Source organism: Vulpes vulpes, chromosome 11 (assembly GCF_048418805.1).
Source record: "Vulpes vulpes isolate BD-2025 chromosome 11, VulVul3, whole genome shotgun sequence".
Lineage (NCBI taxonomy): Eukaryota > Metazoa > Chordata > Mammalia > Carnivora > Canidae > Vulpes > Vulpes vulpes.
Window position 1 is genome coordinate 14,508,499 of NC_132790.1, and position 22,619 is coordinate 14,531,117.

Below are 22,619 nucleotides of genomic sequence, written 5' to 3' on the forward strand. Positions count from 1 at the left end.
AGGCACCTTACCTGTGAGCCAAACTAGGCACTGCGCCAAACCCTGGGAAAGACACAGAGTTTTAAAGGGATTTGGGGGGAGGCAGAGAAAGATACACTTGAGGTTCTGAGTCAGATTAACCTGGGCTTAAACCCCAGCTCTGGCATTTGACTTCTTAGCTTCCTCATCTGTGAATGAGTCTATTACTTTTCCTTCATAGAATTATCAAAAATAAGACGGCTCTTAAAAAGCTTATGGTGCATCACTGTGACCTTGGATTAGGCAATGGTTTCTTAGATGTGATAACAAAAGCACAGCAACAAAAGAAGAAAGAGATAAATTGGATTTCATGCCTAAAGCCTTTTGTGCTTCAAAGGCCACCATAAGGAAGTGAAAAGACAGCCCAAAGATGGGAGAAAATGCCTGCAAGTCGTATATCTGATAAGGGACTAGTATTCAAATATATAAAGAGTTTAGCAACTTAATAATAAAAAATAAGATGACCCAATTAAGGAATAGGCAGATAATCTGAATAGAAATTTTTTTCAAGGAAGGTATACAAGTGGCCAATAAGCACATGAAAAGATGCTCAACGTCATTAGCTATCAAGGAAATGCAAATCAAAGCCACAATGAGATGCCACCTCATATCCACTAGGATGACTATAATCAAAAAGACAAAAATAAAAGTTTTGGTAAAGATGTGGAGAAACTGGAACCCACATACATTGCTGGCAGACAAGTAAAATGGTATAGATGCTTTGGAACAGTCCAATAGTTCTTCAAAAAGTTAAACACAGAGTTGCCATATGAGTCAGCAATTGTATTCCTACACATAAACCCAAGAGAAATGAAAATATATGTCTACACAAGAATGTGTACGTGAATGTCCATGGCAGCATTATTCTTTATACCCAAAAAATAAAAACAACTGAAATGTCCATTAATTGATGAATAAATAAAATGTGGTATATCCATACAATGGATTATTCAATTAAAAAAGGAACGAAGTCGTGATAATATAGATGAACCTTGAAAATGTCATGCTAAGTGAATGAAATCAGAGCGACACATACTGGATGATTCCATTCATAGAAAGTGTCCAGAATAGGCAAATTAATGGAGATAGAAAAGAAAGTAGGTTAGTGGCTACTAGGGAATGGGGGAAAGGAGAGTGGAGAATGACTGCTAATTGGCATGTGGTTTCTTTTTCTGGTGATGAGATATTTTAGAATTTGATAGCTGGGGTGGGGGCACAACTTTGTGAATATATTAAAGCCATTGAATCATATACTTTAAACAGGTGAATGATATAGTATGTGAGTTACACCTTAATAAAATACTTGTGTGAGAAGTAGAAGTACATGTTATGAAGTTTGGTACAAGCTAGTGTAGATTTTTCTACACTGACTTTTATTCTTGTCACTAAGACCCAGTCCCTGTCTTCTAGGGTCTCTCCATCTCGTGGCAAACCCAGACTTGTGGAATAAGTAGCCAGAACTCTTTGTGGTTAGTTCTATTGGGGGCCCAGAAGAGGAGATGTTGACCCTGTCTGATAAACTGGAAAAGACTTCACACTTTCTTTAACAAAGACCTTCTTTAACGATGCCATCTTCACCATCATTCTCACCATCGCCATCATCACCACCATCCTCATCATCACCCTCACCACCTCCTCACCACCATCCTTTAAAAAAAAATTATGTATTCATGAAAGGCATAGAGAGAGAGGCAGAGACATAGGCAGAGGGAAAAGCAGATTCCCCACAGGGAGCCTGATGTGGGACTTGATCCCAGGAACTCAGGATCATGATCTGAGCCAAAGGCAGACGCTCAACCACCAAGCCACCCAGGCGCCCCACCCTCACCACCATCCTTCATCATCACCCCCACCCTCACCATCACCATCACCAGAGTCTGCATCTGTTGAACATTTATTACATGCCAGACACTCAGTTTATGTGCATCATGTGTTCTAGCTCTTAGTCCTCACAACAAACCGAGGAGGAAGAAACTTGTTATTCTCATTACACAGATGGGAAAACTGGGGCACAATGCAGCTAGGGAACCCAGGTGGTCTCACTCCAAAGCCCATCACACTGTACTACTACTTCTGTCCTACTTGTGCCAGGAATAAAAAGAAGAAAGAACGTTTCAGCAGAGGAGATCACCCATTCGAAGAGAAAGAAGTTCAAGGTGGATGGAGAGGAGGAGGATGCTTTGGGAGAAGGGAAAGGAAGGAGAGGCAAGAGATGAGGGTCAGTCTGGAGCCAGACGCTAAAAGTCCAAACCACCAAGCGAAGGACTATGGCCTTGCTCCCGCAGACCCTGGGGCCAGGGTGAGCAGAGGTGACAAAACCGGATTCTATACAAGCCCCACACTAGGTCTCAATGGACACTGCAATGTTGAACAAGACCAAGGTCCTTCCCCAAGGAAGCTACAGCCTATTAGGAGAGAAGGCACAACATGGAATGACCTAACTGGTTTTACTGGGCAAAAGCCCTTCTACTCAACGTCACCAGTACCATATAAAGACAGGGGAAATGACAGTAGACTCCTGTGCAGCACCCAGCCCTGCCCCCAGGGAGCCCCTGAAGCACCTTCACGGGGCCAGGGTCCACCTGGGGCTGGAGGAGGTAGAGGCGTGGGTGATGGGATCTAGGTCTCTGAGGATACCCCAGCAAGGCAACCGAGAAGGAGACCTGTACCCACACCTCACTGTTCCACATTGCAGAGGCGTTTGGAAACTTCCCTTCTGCTCAGGATCAAACCTTATCTTAAAAAAAAAAAATGCATTTCTCTTCCCCTAGCAAATATTCCATTGCCCAGTTATCACTCCTCTGGGGCCTCTGGGGTCTCAAAGGGAAAGTACAAACAAGCATATCAGAAACTCCCACACCACAATCAGTGTGGCTTACTGGCTGGAACCTTCCAGAGAGTTTGTGGAGACCTCATTAGGAGAAATGAAGTCACCACTGAGATAGAGCTCAGTCCAGAGATGTCGGGGGAGCGGGTATGCAAATCCTTTTGCCTCCCTTCTGGTTGGAGCAGACCTCGGAGAACCGCTCCTTATCTCACACCCCGAACAGCTCCTCTGGCTTGACATAGCCAGACCATGACGGGCATGTCAAAGGAAGATTCCAAGCCCTGACACTCTGAGGTTGCCTTTGGGGTTAAAGCCTGGATTCACTGCATTTCTTTGCAGTTAGTGCATCTTTTCCTGTTTGCTGACTCCTGTCACTGGGGGGCCAGGGATGGTGCGGGGGTGGGAGGATATGGGGGGGAAGAGGGCAGGAAGAAAAGGAGGGGAGAAGGCCTGACCCCACGCTGCTCCCAGAGCAAGGCAGGAGATACCTTTCCCACCTGTTGGGGGGCTGCTGGGAAGTCTTCCTGCCGATGGTAGCCAGTGTACTGTTCCCTACCCACCCAGTGGACCTCAAAACCCCACCAGCGAAAACTCAGTCTTCCCATTGCTCTGGGCCCCAACAAATACTTCGGGCCTGAAATTTCAGACACGCCAGTCACACTGTAATCTAAAGTCAAAGCAAATACCAACGGGCCTAATTATATAAAGGGAGAAAATTCAGTGCAGATGTTATCAAGACAGGAGGGAAGGCTTGTTGGCAGGGGCCGGGCCAGCTCCTCTCGGAAAACACTTGTTATGATTAACATGGTAACTGGGAGTTCTGAGCAGAGGCCGGAGCCTGCAGCTGCTAGGGGCCCGGCAGAGGGCAGGAAAGACGGCGGCCACCCCAGTGTGCCCACAGGTGATGCTCTGGATGCTGGGCACGGTGCAAAGAGACCACAGGTGCCAACTGTCGTGACAGCTCAATCTGGAAAAAAAACAAAAACAAAAACGAAAACAAAAACCCTCTCCACGTTTCCCAGACCTGTCTGGGCTCTCACTGCTTGAGGATTTGTTGCCAAGGAAAGAAAACTTTTCATTAAAACTCAGCCCCCAGGCCTTCCTTGAGCCCCTAATTATACTGCACATTCCATCCACAGGTTCTGTCCTTAATGCTACCCCAGAACTAAGCTCTGCGTGTTATAATTATCCGCATCTGTTTCCCAGGCCGGCGGGAGTGCTCCTCAAAAGCTGTCCCCCCCAATCCTCTGCCCTGTTGGACGCTCAGAGCCCAGCACACGGCCAGGCACACAGGAGGCCCCAGTAAACAGCTGATGGATGAATGAGCTTCTCACACCCTCCCCGCCCACCCAGTTCTGGCTTTCCATCAGCAACCGGGATGGTCAGCGCATGTCAGCCAGGGTTTACGTCTGCATTTCCCACCCAGGCCGGGGGAGCTGGGGTCTGCCAAGGCCACCAGCATCACGGACGTCAGCAGATCAGTGTGCTCAGGCGACATAAATTTATTACCCAGTGGGAGTGGGGCAGATCCAACACCAGCAGGAAGTCCATTGTATAGATAAGCTTGGCTGGGCTCAGGCCTCTGCATTCGTGGAGAAACAAACACCACATGGAAAAATCAGCTCTTATTTATCAAGGGGTGGGAAGAGGGGACAAGGGGACTAGCCCATGGTCAAGGGACAGATGGTGCTTCAGGCATGCGGCTGGGGCAGTCCCGGTCACACAGGGCTCTCGTGCCACCTGAAAGGAGCCCCACAAGCACTCCCCCATTGCTTGATGACCCGGTGCATCTTCCAATCCACCAGTGGGTGGGTGTGCTGGGGCTGTGCCAAGAATGCTAAAGGTATTCGGTCCCCACAGGGAAACCCCAGGGGGCCCAGGGGCTAAGCCAGGGGTTAGCAGTCTGGAGACTTGATTTCCGCTCCTCAACTCTGCCTCCAATTTCCTGGGGAGCTCTGTGTGCAGACGGTCCAGGGAGGCGGGGTGCAGAGAGCCAGCACTTGCAGGCAGCGGCCCGACCAGGGCCTGCCGCGGGTGAGCTGGCTTACCCGGCGCTCTCCACCTTGTTGAAAAGGAGGATTACAGTATGTAAACTGTCTCACGCCCAGAACTTTCTAGGGCCCAGGTGCCGTGTCAATCACTTCGTGTATTTTGTCCTTCCCACGACGGCCCTATGAGGTCAGTGTCATCATCACCCCAGCTTTGTAAATGAGCGAGCTGAGGAACAGAAAAAGTTCAGCCACTGGCTCCGGGTGACCTTCTTATCTCCGTTTTTGAGCGAAGAAACGGGGACCAGATGGAGCCAGAGCTCGTGCAAGTCCAGGAAGCCACTTCGGCAGGTGCTGTGGCCGTGAGGGTTCGGCCACGGGCAGTGCAAATCTTCTCCTGTGCCTTTGGAGCGGGGACGGCCCTGGCCCTGGCAGGGAGCTGGGCCGTGTGAGGTCACACACGATGTCATCTCCCTGGTAGCAGCAGCCCTCCGGCATGTGACCTGCAGGCCACCCCCCGGAGCAGCCCTCTGGTTCCAGGGATGGGCCTGCACACGTCCTCGTGTGGCTTCCCAGCCTCACCGGCTCATCTGACCCCAGGCAGGAAGGCCCTGACTGCTGCTCCTGGGTTACCACGCATGCAAATGGCTCATCTCAGAATCGAAGGACAGAGAGTTCTCCGATACATGCTAGAACCGGGGGGCTTGCAGCAGGTGCCAGGCCTCACACCCCTGTCCCACGCGGCAGCACCCAGGAGAGACACGCCGCCACTTAAGTCTCTAGCCGGGGGGGAGCCTCGGCGCGGTGGGTGGTGGGCAGGCAGGGGCTCTTCCTGGGGACTTCAAGGGCCACTCTGGGCAGGGAGCTACATCTCCTCAGACTGGACAGGGCCCTGCCCTGCTCTCAACTCTCCCGTATCAGAGTCCCACCCAGTTATTCCTGAGTAACAATTAACACCACTTACGAACTTCAGAAATCTACAGAGAGGAAAAGGAAAAAGATATCCTGTTCTCCTTGCCTGCTCTCAAAAAAAAAAAAATAATAATAATAATAATAATAACACAAATCCCTCTGAGAAACATTCCATTCCTCCCTGTCCTTCCCTTCCAGCTTGAGCCAGCACCCCAAGGAGCGACTGTAACCAGTGGCCAGGGGGCTGGGTTTTCAGGGACAGTTTCGTGTGCAAACACTCTGCCCCTTGGCCTTGTGAGTTGGCTGGTCTGAAGTTCTGAGTACAGCCCTCAAGGCTGTGCTTCTTGCCTCTGGGTGCTGTGGGTACCCTCATGGTATCTCATCACCTGGGCATGAGTTTCTTGAAACCAGGGCATGCGTGTCGGTCCCCCACCCAGCCCCCACTGGCAGGAGCGTGCAGGACTCTCTCTGCAGATGACAAAGCCCCAACTCCGTCCCACCTCTGTTGATGCCTGTACCTCCCATGTTGGAAAGGGCAACAGTAATCAGAGTGTTCAAAACAGCAGTAATAAAAATCAGAGCCCACACTGACCCCTTGCTTGCAACGTGCAAGAGCTGTGCTAAGCCCTTTGTAAGAAGCGCGTCTCCTTTCATTCCTACGGAAACCCCGAGTTAGGCATATTTGTTGCCATCTGGCAGCTGATTAAACTGGAGTTCGGGAAGCTTCTATGACTTGTCTGGGGTCACAGAACTAGAGTGGGAGGTAATCTGTGACCCCAGAGTCCATGTGTGAAATCACAAGCCTGTATATTCACTCGTCCAGGGTTCGTGGGGGCCCTACGTGGTAGAGGATTAACACGTCCCCTCCTCCACTGTGAGACCTAAGGACCACTGAGCACCCTGCAGAACTATAGAGGATGCAAGAGAGGGCTGGTGTTCTCAAACCTCAGAGGCTGGCTGGCAGGAACCAGGGTAAAATCACAACAACAAAATCAGACCTTATCATGGCCTTGAGGCCCTAGGACCCTCCACTCCAATTTTTCCTGCTTTCTGCTCGGACCACACTTCCCTCCCTCTGTGTACTCCAGCTATGATGGCCTCACTAAGTACACACAGGGCCTTTTTCATTTGCTTTGCTCCCTGTCTGGAATGTTCTCCACACACACCCCAAATTATAATATAGAAAATATATAAAATAAACAGACAAAAATTATGTAAAATAAAATTTTATATAATTGTATTTATTTTCTAATACAAAAAAAAAGGAGGGGGAATCTATTGCAAAAAAATGTATAGGTTTATCCTATTTTCCTTCATATTAACATCTAGCTTTCCAAACATTTTAAATGTTGGTAAATATTTCCAGGCCCACTTGTGTATTTTTCCATTGTGTGCTCTGCTTTTTTTTTTTTTTCCTGTTTGTAATCTAGTAGCCATATTACAATATTTTCTTTCTAACATTTTCCCAAAGGTTTTCAACTATGCAGAAAAGTTGGAAGGATTTTAGTGAACAAACAAGTACCTACTACCTAGATTCAATAATTAGATTTTACTCTCCTTGCCTTATCACCTATTTATTTATCTGCCTGTCCCTCTACCTTTTCATCAATTGATCTTATTTTTTAGGTGCATTCCAACTAGATTACAGAATCGGTACCTTTCCTCCCAAATACTTGAGGATGAATATCATTGACTGAAGTTCAAGGTTTGTTCAAATCCTTTTTTGTTTTTTAAGATAAGGTGTTCATTCGATGAAATGCACACATCTTAAACACATTCATTTGATGTGACAAATGACACTCTGTTTTGCCTCTTGGATCATGGGTTTTCTCCCCATCGGTGGCCTTTCTTCCAGTGAGTTTTCACCCTCACTGGATGGGTTCTGGTGCTGGCATCTTGGTGTGTGTGGTTATCAGTCAGGAGTTTCTAGTCAAGGGGCAGGGTCTGGGGTCGACCAGCTGGCTGCCTTGGCTCCCTTTTCTCCCTCAGGAAAGCAGATGTCCCAGGCCCTTCCAAGACCCCCAAAAGGCATGTGAAGGAACCTCACATTCCATGAGGAGGAACAGCCAAAGGAGCCTTCTGAGATGAGCAGAGGCCAGATGTATTTGAAGCCGAGAAATCTTAGGCCAGTTATAATCCATATGTGGGAAAAAAGTAGACCTAAGATACACAAACAATCTGGCATCCAGAAAGATACGCTAGTTCATTTTCATCACTTTCTCTTTTTGCTAAGGCTCTTCGAGCCTCTAAGTTCAGACAGGTCGGGGGCCCCACAGTATGTGACAACAGCCAGCACCTGAAGTCCCTCCTTCACTGCCACCCGAACCTAGCATGCTGATGCCACAGCTGCAGCCAACAAGGCACTTGGCTCCGGCGACCACGCCTTTGGTCACCGGCCACAGAGCCCACTGCAGGTGAGAGGGGCAGGGAGGTAGCAGACTGGGAATCCACACAGCCCCCATTGTGCCAGTTCTCCATGAATTTTAATTATTTGTGACTCCCTCAAAGCCAGACACATGTCTGGCTTACCTTTGTGTCCCAAGCAACTAGCCTGGCACAGGGTTAGTGATCAGTGGTGATTAGAAAAAAAGAAGTGAGCCTATTTGGCAGGCTCCAGGTAGACCAGCACCCTTTGGGGGCCAAGCTAGAAAGATGGCTGTGAGAGCAGCAGGCACTGGCAAGATCCAGTAGGAAAAACTACAGCAAGGCAGGACACCCCTTGCTGGCTGGGACCACAGAACCTTAATCCAGTGAGAAAGGTAGAACCCAGGCCGAGCATCCAGCAACCTACACCTTCCCTACCCAGAGATCCCAGGCAGGGCTGCAACCAGCACTCAGCGATCTGCTGGTGACAAACATTTCCACTCAACAGGTGCCATGACTGGGGACAGCCTGAGGTCAGGAGACACATCTACTGAGTATTTTACACATGCTGACCTGCAGCAGATGCGTAAAGTCCATGAACTCACTTCCATTGTGAAAGTGGCACTGCTTTTCCCAGTTTACAGTTAAGAAATTGAGACTCGGGCGACATGACTTCATAGAGCCAGCATTTACTGAACTCTAATTCTGTGTCAAGTACCGATCTAAGGGCTTCATATATGTTAACTCATGCAAACCTCATGGCAGCCCCAAATTAGGAAGTCAAGGCCCAGAATGGTAAAATGGAGCGCCCGGGATTGCATCCCAGGAAGGAGGAGCTGGCATTCTGATCCAGTCTTCAAGTTCCAAAACACAAATTCAGGTCACACCTGCCCAAGATCACACAGCTAGCAACATACAGAGCCAGGAGTCACTGCTAGGTCCCTGTGACCACCAGGAGGCTCGATCTTCTTACATCATCCTCTCTGACACCTTTCTCTCAAGGGTCTACTATCCATTTCTGGCCCATTTTTTTTTCTCCCTCGCAGGTACTCTGACTCCTCCACTAGGGCTACCTCCTATGACCACACATGGTGGCTGGCAAGGCAGACAGCAGCCTTGTCCCAGGCTGACCTGTACAGAAAGGCCACTCTGGGCCTGGTAATGGATCTTCATGACGAAAGGCCAGGTGCTCTGTCCACGTTCACAGACTCTTATTGCTCTGGGGTCAGTAAAGGAGAGACTATTTACCTGAGCCTAGCAGCTGTTTCTGCAGCCAGCCCAGAGCTGGGCCAAGGGCCCAAGGAATGCAGGGCCACCCCTGCCACTCCACAGCTATATCTGGACCAGCAAATACTCAGCCAAGAGCCCTGGAATATTCCGTGAGGAGGAGATGGCAGGTAAGAATATGCTAGAAGAACGTTCTATTAAGGATATGCTGCCTTCCAGGGCTCCTGGGTGGCTCAGTCGGTTGAATGTCTGCCTTCAGCATAACTTCAGGTTATGATCCCAGGGTCTTGGGATCAAGCCCCAAGTCAGGCTCCCTGCTCAGCAGGGAGTCTGCTTCTCCCTCTCCTTCTGCCCCTGCCCATGCTCTCCCTCATGCACACACTCCTACTTTCTAATAAATAAATAAAAATCTTTTGAAAAAGAAAGAATATAATATGCTGGCTTCCTTCATCGTCTTCGTTTATAGGGTCTCCAGCCCCCTGGGCAGGTGCTGGATGAATACAGCTTAGGGTCTAAGCGTGACTTGGTTCAGTCATGCAAACAGGTAGACACTCCCCAGCCCTCTAAGGGGCCCCGCCGGGAAACAGTACACCTGGGTTCTGAAGCAGGAAGGCCATTTCGCAACTGTGTGACTTCGGCACAGCAGCTCATTATAGTCCAGTTATCTGACCTCCATTTCCTCAACCATAAACAAGGAATTAGGGCAGCTCCTGCCAACTAGGCTTGTGAGGGGAATGGAATCAATGAACTGCAGAGCTGTTCACGAGAGAACCTAGCAGAGCATGTGGTAAGCATCCAATAAATGGCAGCTTTTGACTGATGGCTCATCTCCTCCCTCCCCTCTTCCCAAGCAGAAGTTCTCTGTGTGTAAGCAGCACTCCCACCTCTAAGATCTCACGGTCCCAGCACACACCCAGGGACATGGATGCTGTGATCCGGCCAGTTTCAAGGCTGGGAGTGTTTCACATTCCTTGGGGCAGATGTTTGCCTTTATCAGGGTATCTGTAGCATGGCAGACGAGGCCTGCCTGGAGCCTGGGCACCCAGGAGGCTGCCAGGACGCTGGCCCCCATACCAGCGAGCGGCCCTGTGCCCCTGAGCTCACAGGTGTGTGCACTGGCCAAGCTGGAAGGGACTTTAGATCAGGGGTCGGCACACTTTTTGCCAACTGCTGGCTTAGATCATCCTGTCTGATGCTTCCTTCCACAGTGCCTCCTTTACCTTAGGGGATCCGAGGAGGTGTTCACGGCAGCCTCCAGGTCTTCATCAATATTTCCTGAATGCTGATGGATTTTTGCCTGCTGCTGCGGCTGCCTGGAAGCCCTGCCCTGGATCCCCGTGCAGAGGCGGCTTCTCACCACTCAGGTCTCAGCTCAAATACCACATTCCTCAGAGGCATCTTCCTCACCCCACCCCATTGACTCTTATCATCTCTTCTTGTTTTCATGGGGTGCTTACCACAACCCTCAATCTCTTTGTTAACTAGTTCACCACCTCTCTCTCCATCAAAGCAAGTAATCTGCCTCCCTTATTCATGCTGTATCCCCAGAGGCCAGAAGAGTCCCTGACCTATAAAATCTGCCTTGCAAAATAAATAAATCAAATGAAAGCATATGCTTAACCCCAAATTGGGATGCTTGCAGAGACTAACCAAAATATCATAGTCAATATTTACTGAGACACTATCTTGGGGGCTGTACACATACTATCTTATTAAATGAGACAGAAACTAACTTATAAGATAGGAACTATTCTATCTCCTTCTCCCTGGTAATACTGAAGTGAAGGTCCCACTGCTCAAAAACATTTATCTGCTAAGAGGCAGAGCTAAATTTCAAACCCAGGTGCATCCAGTTTGGCCCCAAGCTACTAACCACCACTCTTGCTTAATTTTGCTGGAGCTTTCTCAATTTAGCAGGCCCACAGATTATCTGTGGCTGATCAGATATGCTGATAAGTAGTGATGTGCCTTTGGACTTTTCAAAAATGGAGGGAAGATATTATCAGAAATATGCAAGCCTGTTTGTTAAACAATTTGTTTAAAAGCACAGGTTTGGGGGAGAAGGAAAGAAATGAAACTTGCAAAGAGGTAGGGATTTTCTCATCTTTCACCAGTGCAATAATTAGGGTCAGGGAGGGGAAACAACTTCAGATGTCATTGTCACAAAGCCAGTTAGAGGTGATGGCAAATCCTGAAGTTTCCCAAGAGAAAATCCATTTGGTCATTGTACCTCGATCCGTCTCCTGGGGTTGAGAGACACATCCAGAACCCAACCCACAGAAGGCTATGTAGGGAAGTCCCAAACCCAGATGGGCATCACCAGCTCCCGAAAGACACACCCCTGAGTTTTTACAGAGAGATTCCTTCCCCAAAGAAGGGGCTTTACACCTTGCAGGTAAGAATAGATAACACACGCCTCCCAGGCCATTCTCACCAGTGCAAGGTAGTTCTGACTGCACTTGCAGTTGCCACAAGAGAAATGAGCCAAATTGCCCAGAAGCTCTTGCTAACTTCTAAGCAGGTTACCTTACACTATAAAGTGGCTTGTAATTAAAATGTTTTCAAAATGGTGAATAGATCACAGTGTCTAGACATTGGGAGACTCCAACCCTACACCCTCGTGCCTGCCCATGATTACAACCTGCTAAAGAACACGTTTTCTTTATCAGAGCATCTTCAAAGGCACATTTCTGGAAGTCTCTCCTCACAGCCTGCTGGGGGCTGCTTGGGAATTCTTTCTGCCACCAAGAGGAAGGCACACCTGGGCATCTAGGGCACCTGCTCTCTGGAGGGGCCATGCCTGGGCCAGTGGAATGTCTGAGGTACCACCTCCTAGGCTGGTGGAGGAAGTCCACATATGGAAGGCAGGACTTCTGCAATCCAGAAGGGGTATTGCATCACGGCGGGGCACTGTAACCCAGAGGGGAAGGATTACCGTAAGCCTCCAGGTAGAACAAACAAACTGCTTCCCCAGCGCAAACACGAGGTGGAGGTGGAAGGGGGAGTGATGAGGTAGGTAAGGACATGGTTTCAGCTCTGCTGAACTATTAAAAGGAAAAATAAAGCATTCGGAAAACACTATCCTAGCTCCTGTAGTATCTGCTCCTACCCATGAGCCAAGGAGAAAAGGATAGTTATCATTTATGCATTCATGCATTCATTCAAAAAAAAAAAAAAACACTCAACACATTTTTCCCCCTAGGCATCATGTGAGTGCCAGAGAAAGAGAGATGGACACGTCACATGTCCTGCCCATAGGTACTCCCACTTTAGCAAAGGAAATAAAACAAAAAAAACACTGAAGTATTTGAACAAGATGGAATTCACCAAGTGAATACGTAGAGGGATTGGGAAAGAGCAGGGGCAGAAATCTGGAAGGAAGCCACTCTCAGGCTGGGTGAAGAGGCCCTGATAGCTGGGTTACACGAGACATACTTGGTCCATAAAGAGATTTAGTTTCCAAGTTGTTGCATGAGTGTCAGGTACTCCTGGAAAACTCTGGAAAGCATGTAGAAATCCCTGTAGTTGACCCACAGAGCCAAGAGATGAAGAGATTCATATTTTTACAGTGGCCGTAACCTCTACTTAGTGGAAGTCTACTCTGCGTCAGGTATGGTATATGTTGATTTCATTTACTAATTACAAACCTGTAGAGTAGGCGTCATTATGACTATTTTACAGATGGTAAAGTGGAGGCTCTCGAGTGTCAAGTAACCTGCCCATGGTTGCAAGTATCTGATGATGGCCACTATGCTCTTTCTACGATGCCCTGGACCTCTGATCTTGAAGGCACTGCCCATAAGAGAAGACTCCATCACCCAAAGCAAACGTGTCCAATAGAACAGAGTTTGTCAGCTTTCGCACCATGGGCATTTGGGGCTGGATCATTTGTTGTGGAGCGGGGCTATCCTTTGAACTGCAGGATGTTTAGGAGCATCCCTGGCCTCTACCAACTGGATGCTAGTAGCAACCCCCACTCCCCCAAGCATGACAACGAAAAATATCTCTACTGCCAAATGTCCCTGGGGTACAAAATCGCCACCAGTTTAGAACTACTACAACAGAAACATAATGTGAGCCACACATGTAATTTTTAATTTTCTAGTAGTCACATTTTGGGGGGAAAACTGAAAAGAGAAAAAATTTAAAAACTTATTTAATTCAACACATCCAAAAAATATTTTAACATGTAATCAATATTAAAAAATCATAGTGAAATATTGTACAACCTTTTTTTTCATACTAAGCCTTTGAGATGAGGCATGTATTTTATACATACAGCACAGCTCAATTTGGACTTGCCATATTTCAAGGGCCCTACCCATGTGGCTAATGGCTCCTATACTGGACAACACAGATCTAGAGGCAGAAAGAGGGAGCTCATCCACATTTTAAAATAGGTGGAAAAAAAAAAAAAAAAAAGAAGAAGAATGGGTGGAGACACAGAGGAGCAAAAGACAATGGTGACATGATCAGAGAGTATAAGAGACAAGTTCTGGGAATATTGATAGTTGGCAGCTTTTCCTTCCTGCTCTGAGAACTGCCTTCTCCCTACCAGCAATCCACTCACCCCATGGGATGGGATGGGACGAGCAGAGAGTGAAGAAAGGTATCCATAAGGCAGGGTGGAGGGGAAACCAGAGAGAGGGAGCCCAGGGGAGGGGGCCCTGGGAGGCCCACCCACAAAGAAGACAGGGAGTTATGGGTGGCTTTCGGGGAGGCACCTCGCAGACTCCAGCAAACGAGGCAGAGTCAGGGGAGTCAAACAGATGCAGACAGCTCATCCACAATCTGGAAACGCCCAGAGTCACTTCCACCAGCAGAGGCTGACGCAGGGCTGATCTCAGCCCAACTAACCACTGAAACAAAGCCCTCAAAACCACAGAGTCTTAGTCAATCTGGAGCCAGACCCAGAAAAACTGAGGCCCTTGCCTGGGACCACTCAGCAACCATCCACACATCCTTGGGGTAATTCAAATGGTGGGGCTGGGGGCCTGGTCTTCATTTATTCAGCCATCTGGCCACGGCTACCCTGACAGGAGCATCACTCTCCCCCCATTGTGCACACACAGGACCACATAGCTGGGAAGGGCCAGGGCATGATACTTCACTCACTATTAAAGAAAAAAATCAAACCGAAGCACACAACTCAAGCTCAAACTCAAAGATGGTCCTCCCTTGAATATGAAACCAATTAATTCACTGATGTCTTATATAAGGAACAAGAAATAGAAAACCTTTTGCAACTAAAAAGCAGATAGCTCTGTGGACTAAAGAAGGAAGAAGGCAGGGAGGAGGATGGAAGACAAACAGAAGGGGGACCAGAAGAGAGGGGTCCCCACAGGGGAAAGGAGCTGAGGTGGGGGGACGGCCAGAGCTCACGGAGATGGCAGCACCAGGCCTCAGGCAGGAGGACAGTGCTGTCCACCTCCACTCCACTGAGACCCGGGCACTGCTCTTTCAAACTGGGGATATACACAAACCACCACTCAGAGGCCCGGCTCGATGAGAATCAGCATGGTGCCGGACCAGGGGCCCTGCCACATGTCCTGGAGAACCAGGTTTGGAGGGCAGCCTGCAGGTGTGCAGGTTGGAAGCCCGGGGGTCCTTGGGGCCTGCACCTCTCTTGCCTGTCTGACCCACCCTCTGAGTAGATAGTTCCAGAAGAGCACCTCCCCTTAGCTGATGTCTGGGGTTCAACCCGCTGTGCCGGGCACCCCTGAACGGCCCAGCACTCTCAGAGTTAACTCAGCCCCTGCACCCCATGCTCCCACCCAGCACCGGAACGGGGGTGGTGGGGGGCACATTCCCTCACACCATCTCCCCTAATGGGAGCTGTCTCCTCACTGTGCAGATGGGTAAAACCGAGGCCCAGAGCTGCAAGCCAACCTGTGTTGTTTCCACTAGATGTCAGGGGGAATGAAGAGCACGTGTGTTATTAATATAATAACCTTAAAGGGAAAGGTTACATACGATATTTACACACACACACACACACACACACACACTACATGGGTAAAGGGCTTTATAAATTATAAAGTTTCATAAATGATGGCTACATCCTCTCGACAAGCTGTTGGACCTCTTCAAAGGGGCTAGGGCCCACTTAGAGTTCCTTCTAGTCTGTTATTCAACTAAGGACTGCCCCCACCCCCCAGCACCATATCTAACCTCTGCTTCATCCCTTCGTGGGCAAGGTCTTGTTTGCTTTTCCAAACCCACTTTTTAAGCACTGGAGAGCTCTGTGCCGCTTCCCACATTTCCAGGAGAAGCATGAGCTCTGCTTAATGCCTTTAGGGATAGCCCTCCCCCTGCAGCTAGCTCCAGAGCTTTCAACTCCCCAAGTGAGGAAGCAAGGAAACCCCAACCAGCAGCAGGAACCAGGCCACCCCCCAAACCACCCCCCCCCACCCCCCCCCCACCCCCCCACCCCCCCCCCCCCCCCCCCCGTTAAGAGCAATTTGGCCCACCTTCTAGTTCTAGGTCTCCTGCGCTAAACACCTACTGTGCGCCTGGGAGGCATCTGGCACCTGCCGAAGGAAGTGTAGGATTTCAAAGTCTCTGGCCCTATTTAGGAAAGGAGATTGCAGCTGGGGGTTGGGGCTCAGCATGAAGCAGTTTAGAGGAAGCATGCCAGGGCCTAGGGGGTCACATCAGTTTTCTCCAGGCCTCCAGAGGGCCAGAGCTTCTGCTTTCTCACACCCTGTATATGAGTTTGGACATCCTTGCTGCCTGCCTCCCTGGGGACAGCTGAGCCACGCAGTGTAGCCAAAGAACACTACTGGCTGGAACTGAACTGAACTACGAACTGAAGTCCTCTGCTTCGGGGCCTTGGTCTGCTCATCCATGAAATGGTACCAGTAACTTCTATCTGCATCACAGAGCTGCCAGGAGGCTCAGATTCCAGCCCCAGCCGACACTTCAGGGGACGGCTCAGAGATGGCCAGACTCTGTCATCTGAACTGGAAGTAAGAGAGGGAGAAGCAGCTTAGGAAAGAGAGGATACAGGCAAGGAAGGTCTTCTGTGCGGGAAAGTGCTCTAGACCTGGTCGAATGTGGAATATTTCCCCACTGTGCCTTCCAGCACTAAATCATGGTTTCCTTTTAGCAGCGACCATTTATTGAAAGCTCATCGCTTTCTTTCCAGCATCTAGAGCATTGTCATCATGACCCTAAATATACGTGTGTGTGTGTGTATTGGCTGAAAGCTAATTGTTGCTCCAAGTCCTCTACAAACACCTCATGAAACAGGAGGAATCCTGGGGGAGACAGGTGAGGAACCCCTCCTTTGGCCATCGACCTTTTTTTTTTTTTTTTATAAAACTATCTAGGCCACAGGAAACCTTGCTTCCTCCCCTCCTGCTACATAAATGTGTATGGCAGAGATTCAGGACCAGAGTGATTCTGGGCACCTGGAGGCTGAGCGATCGGGGTAACCTCATTGGCCCCTTGCGCTTGACAGAGAAATCAAAAACCATAGGACCCAATAGGCTCTGGTTACCACTGTGGCTATTAACGCCCCCAAATTACGCTCCACCCAACCCCCTTCTCCTAGCAGCCTGAAGCAAGGGATCCCCGAAGTCATTCCCTCAAAGCTCATTCTTGTGTCAGTAAAAAAATGGAAAGGCTCAGGGGTGGGCTTGGCTTAATATAGCGTCTGGAATCAATTTGTGAAGCCTCTCAGAGAACTGAGACTATTTCACCACAAAACCCCAATGTCACTTTCTGGGACAGACAGGACAGGGCACTCAGGAGCTCAGTGTCCCATGGACAACTTGGAAATGGGCCCCTCCTCCAGTTTACCTCTCCTGGGCTGGGACTGCAGAGGATCCGCTGAGCTCCAGCCCTGCAGCCTCCGTGGACAGGGATGCCCAGTGGCTGTGGCCTGCAGGGCGCCCTCCTTTGGGATACAGACACCAGTAGGAGGAAGGTGACAGAGAGCAGCCCACAGGGCAGGGAGATAGCCAAGGTCTAAAGAGCCCCACTGTTCAGATTTCTTTTGCTCTGACAACTGGTAATCACGACCGAAGTAATGACCTTACTCTGTGTCAGGCTCTGTTCTAAGTGCTTTACTGTATGAATTCCTTCAGGTCTTATTCTTACCCAGTTAAGTGGGTACCATTATCTTCTCTGCTTTACCACTGAGGAAATTGAGGTACAAGGTGGTTAAGTAACATGCTCAAAGTCACACAACTATCACAGATCCCGGCCAGCATCCCCCCGGTGATATTAAAGATACGAGACATGCCACTAACCCCTCTTAGCCCAGCTCAGTCTCAGAAACACTCCCTTCTCTCGCAGGCCCAGGCAGAGCAGAGAGGGGTGGATTCTGGGCTCTGAGCTGGAGCGGGGGCTCTGTGTTTGGGCTAGAACAGGGAGGACGACACACAGAGTACGGACTTTGATCCTCCCTTGCTGTACCCCCAATGGATGCCCATCAGGCTGAGACCCTGGCAATCATCTGAACAAATGGTGCAATGTTCAGCCGGCCACACCGTACGTTTTTGCCTACTCTGAAAATTAAGCTGGAACAGAATGTGTTTCCGAGGCTCAGCAGAGTTAAACAGCAGAAAGTAAGACCACAACACATGTCATCTGAACCCAGTGACCACAAAGCCTTTTTGGATTCAGTGCTTAATTAAGAAAAACAAAAAAAGGAGGATATGGAGTCATGATGGCATCGAGCCACTTCCCCCCATACTCCTAACTTCCTGTATAATGAAGCATTCTGTCTCTTTAGCACCTTATCACCAAGATAACAATAGGCTACGTTTCTCCACTTAAGAGCAGTTGGCTTGAAACAACAGACGCAGAAGCAATGCGAGTGGCCGAGGGTCTGCAGAACCACCGAGGATACTGATTAATGGGTTTCCCAGGTCTGCTATCAGCTGTTCCAGACACTAAGAGTAGGCACTGTTCTTAAAACATGCTACACCAAAGGCCCTATCGCAGGCACTCCGGGGAGATTAGCCTACGCATTCCCAACCTGTGAGTCAGCCTGGAGGTGAGCCAGAGAGAGCCAAGGTGGACAGAGGAAAGGCTGGGAGAGGTCTGAGAGCCTGTGGTTCTCACTGTTGCTCCAAGAATGGAGACTGGCACATGCACGGGGCATTAAGACACCAGCTCGGACTGGAACAATGGACCACCTGGTCTGGCCTTAATTAAGAGAGACACAGAATTAAACCACATTTAGAAGAGGTCTTAAAGGGGCTATCTGTTAGAACCTTGCATGGCACAGAAGAGACAGAGCAGAGTAGGGAGGGACAGAGAGAGGAACTTACACTTTTGAGGACTTCCTTTGTGCTAGGAATGATTCTTAATGTGGTGCTAAAGGTCGTAAGGTATGTTTTAACACTGCTGTTTTAGAGAAGAGGGAATTGGGACTAACGCCACTCAAGTGACTGGCCCAGTGTCCCAGACTAGTAAGTGAAGGAGCTGAGATGGGACCCAGGTCGCACCCAGGCTCTTCCCAGCATGACCTGCTGCTGTGCACAAGCAGGCTCCACACAGCTCCTGACCCCTAGTGCCTAGCTCTGTTTCATCAGGTCAGGGGTCCTCTACGTGCCATGGGTGAGTCTGGCAACCCAGTGAAGGCTATAGGCACCTTCTTAGAATAACATCTTGAAATGCATAGAACAAAAGGTGAACACATTCAACAACATATCTAATAATATATTAAAAAATAGGGTCTAGCAACACCTTACATGATTTCCAAATGATAATAAGTGTAAACTAGAGGCTGAGGAACTGTAACAAGCACAAGGACAAATGGAAACATCTGTGATTTCTATTGGCCATAGAATCACAGGCTCTCCTAATGCAGGTTTGCTGCCAACATTCATGACTGGGGACAATGCTACATTCTGGTTAGAGGTGAGTGAAAATTAAAATTTCCCCCCATACAAGTTCACAGACTCCTGAAGATTAAGCAAACCTCATAACATACCAGGTGGCAAATAAACACATGAAAAGATACTCGCCATCATGTCATTAAGGAAATGCAAATTCAAACAATAATGAGATACCACTACGTGGCTAATCAAGTGCCCCAAATCTAGAACATTGACAGCATCAAATGCTTCAGAACAACAAGAACTGACACTCATCGCTGGCGGAAATGCAAATTGGTACAGTCACTTTGGGTGAGAGTCTGACAGTTTCTTACAAAACTACACATACTCTTAACCATATGACCAAGGAGCAATTGGGCTCCTTGGTATTTGCCCAACGAAGTTGAAAATTTATGTCCATACAAAGACCTGCACAGGGTTGTTTATAGCAGCTTTATTCATAGTTGCCAAAACTTGGAAGCAACCAAAACGTCCATTTGGTAGGTGAATGGATAAATTCTGCTACATTCAGATGATGGAATATGAGCCCCAGAGAGAAATGAGCTAGGAAGCCATGAAAAGACACGGAGGAGACTTAAACATATATTACTGAGTGGAAAAGGCTGATCTGAAAAGGCTCCATACTGTATGGTTCCAACTGTGTGACATTCTGGAAAATAACATCAAAAAACTACGGAGACAATAAAAAGACCATGGTTGCTAGTGGCTGGGAAGGTGGGGAGAGGGGTGAACAGGCAAAGCACAGAGGATTTTTAGGACATGAAATATTCTGTATGACATCATTATGATAGACACATGACATCACTGTCATGAACACAGAATGAACAAAACCAAGAATGAACCCTGAGGTAAATATGGACTTTGAGCGGTGACGATGTGTCAGTATAGATTCATCAGTCAAAATAAATCTACCACTCTCGGGGCGGGGCAGGGGGTGGGGATGGTGTGGATAGTGAAGGCGGCAGGGGGTATATGGGAAACCTCTGTACCTTCCTCTTAATTTTGCTGTGAACCTAAAACTGCTCTGATAAAAATTAAAAAAAACAAAAACACCCCAAACCCCCAAAAAACCACAGAGTAGAGCAACACTACCATGAGTTCTCAGCATGGGGACACCTATAAACCTTTCCCTCAGACCTGTAGGGCAAAAGAGTAAGTTTGCCTTTACTGGATGCTCACAACATTGTAGGCTCTCATTGAAGCGGCTGCACTTCCTGCTTACAACTCCTTGAAGGGGGTAATATTGCCTTCATTTTACAGATTAGAAAATTCAGGTTTCAAGGTTGAATCTTAAGACAGGTTAGATAAATCTGCCTACAACAGTCTGAGTTACTGGATTAATGTAATCAGAGCGATGGCAAAGCGAGCTGTTAAAAAACCTTTTACCTCGAAACTCCTTAAATTTGTGCAAATAAAACGAAATAAGTCAGGTTGCTGGAGCTGATGTAAAGCTGCGAATGCTAACTTTAACCCCAAATTTAGAAGCTACTACACCGGTCAAAAGAGCTTCAGGAATGTTAACTGAGAGCACCCTAAAAGCACTCACTCAAATGTGAAATTCTAAAACCATGAATTCGTAAGTGCAAATTAATGTTGTTGTTAAATTAATGTTGTTAAATATTTTGGACAGGATTTCTTTTTTTTTTTTTTTATGATAGTCACACAGAGACAGAGAGAGAGAGAGGCAGAGACACAGGCAGAGGGAGAAGCAGGCTCCATGCACCGGGAGCCCGACGTGGGATTTGATCCCAGGTCTCCAGGATCGCGCCCCGGGCCAAAGGCAGGCGCCAAACCGCTGCGCCACCCAGGGATCCCTCTTTTTTTTTTTTTTAATTTTATTTATTTACTTACTTGCTTATTTATGGTGAGAACAAGCAGGGAGAAGGGGAGGGGGAGAGAGAAAAATCTTAAGCAGACTCTGCACTGAGTGCAGAGCTCCATCTCACAACCCCGAGATCATAACCTGAGTAGAAACAAATAGCCCCATGCTCAACCGACTGAGCCACTCAGGTGCCCCTAGACAGGATTTCTTTTGAAAATTAGGGTAAGAATGGAGTCTGAGCACCAGCCCCTGCCCTATCTTTGACTCTCCATACTAAATGTTGAAGAACTACTGTGGTTGGAGGCACAATGGGTTTCGTATTTCTGACACTGTAAGTGCCTACAGTGAGGTCCTCACTCAAAAGGTCAATTCATTGGACCCTGCAGTCTGGGACCCCTGGTTCTGAACATTCTTGCATTCTTCCATTTATCCCATGAAATTCCAGGCAAGCCCTTTAGTCTGGTCAAGTCTCAGTTTCCCCATCTATAAAGTCAAGATGGTAACACCAGCCCTTATTGCCTCACAGAGTGAGTAGGAGAATCAAGTGAGATGCTAGGTGCAAAACTGCTTCTTGAGCAGAGAAGTGTAATCTCATTGTGATGCATCACTAAATGCTAATAAAAGATAAGTCATTCAGTAGGATCTGGGGTCCCGTGGTAAATCTGAGCGGGGTCGGGGGAGTACAAGAGGCTCTGGCAGAAACAGCAGGGATCATAAATCCACGCTGCCCACACCTGTCACTGAGGTTAGCAGCAGCAAAAAAGCCAATGAGGTGCTCTTTAGGGCAACCCTTCCTGCCAACAAGGCATGAAAACATGGGGAGAGTGGGACGCCTGGGTGGCTCAGCGGTTGAGCGTCTGGCTTCAGCTTGGGGCGTGATCCCGCAGTCTGGGGATCGAGTCCCACATGGGGCTCTTAGCATGGAGCCTGCCCCCTCCCCCTCTGTCATGAATAAATAAAACATGGGGAGAATTTGGACCTGGTGATACTCAGGTTCACAATTCCTTGCAAGGGAGCAGAACTTGCATTCTCCCCTCCGCCACCGACCAGGGTTTGTGGACTTCACCTAGGTGCCTCTCTCTAGGGAGGAGAGTTTCAAGGAGATGGTGACCTGCCACGTCCAATGTCTGAAAGACATGGAGTAGGCAAGGATATGACAGTTGTCCTGGGCTTGGCTAACTCCAAGGTCCCCGGGGACCCGGAAAACAATCAACTCTGCTGGCCTGGTGGGAAGGAAGCTGGAACAAGAGGGAGGTGAAACCACAGGAATGAGGAGTACACAGCTCACCTTCCCCAAGACCCTGGTTGAGAAGGGAGGAAGAAACAGCTCTGATGGCATCAGTTCCGTGAGAAGGGACGGCTGCAGGAGGCTGGGGAGGGAGCTGAAGGAAACTGGCCTGCCTAGACTTTTTAAAAAGGCTGTCCTGGCATCACCAGGTGCAGCTCAGCACGGAGTTACCCTAAGTCGGTCCCGAGACGGTCTGCCCTGAGACCTTCTCTACCAGGGCAGGTTCGAGGCAGATCTCCCAGGGTGGGGTCAGCCTGCAGTCAGGGCAGCAAGAAACCTGTGAACACGACTGCAAAGACAGCCCCCAGGCTCCAGGATGGGC

At 48.7% G+C, this 22,619-nt stretch overlaps 1 protein-coding gene across 14 annotated transcripts in view; it reads right to left on the bottom strand.

Moving 5' to 3' along the window:
• Nucleotides 1-22,619, bottom strand: part of LOC112927059 (F-actin-monooxygenase MICAL2) — a 136,402-nt gene that overhangs the window by 54,011 nt on the left and 59,772 nt on the right. The gene's annotated exons all lie outside the window — the stretch shown is intronic.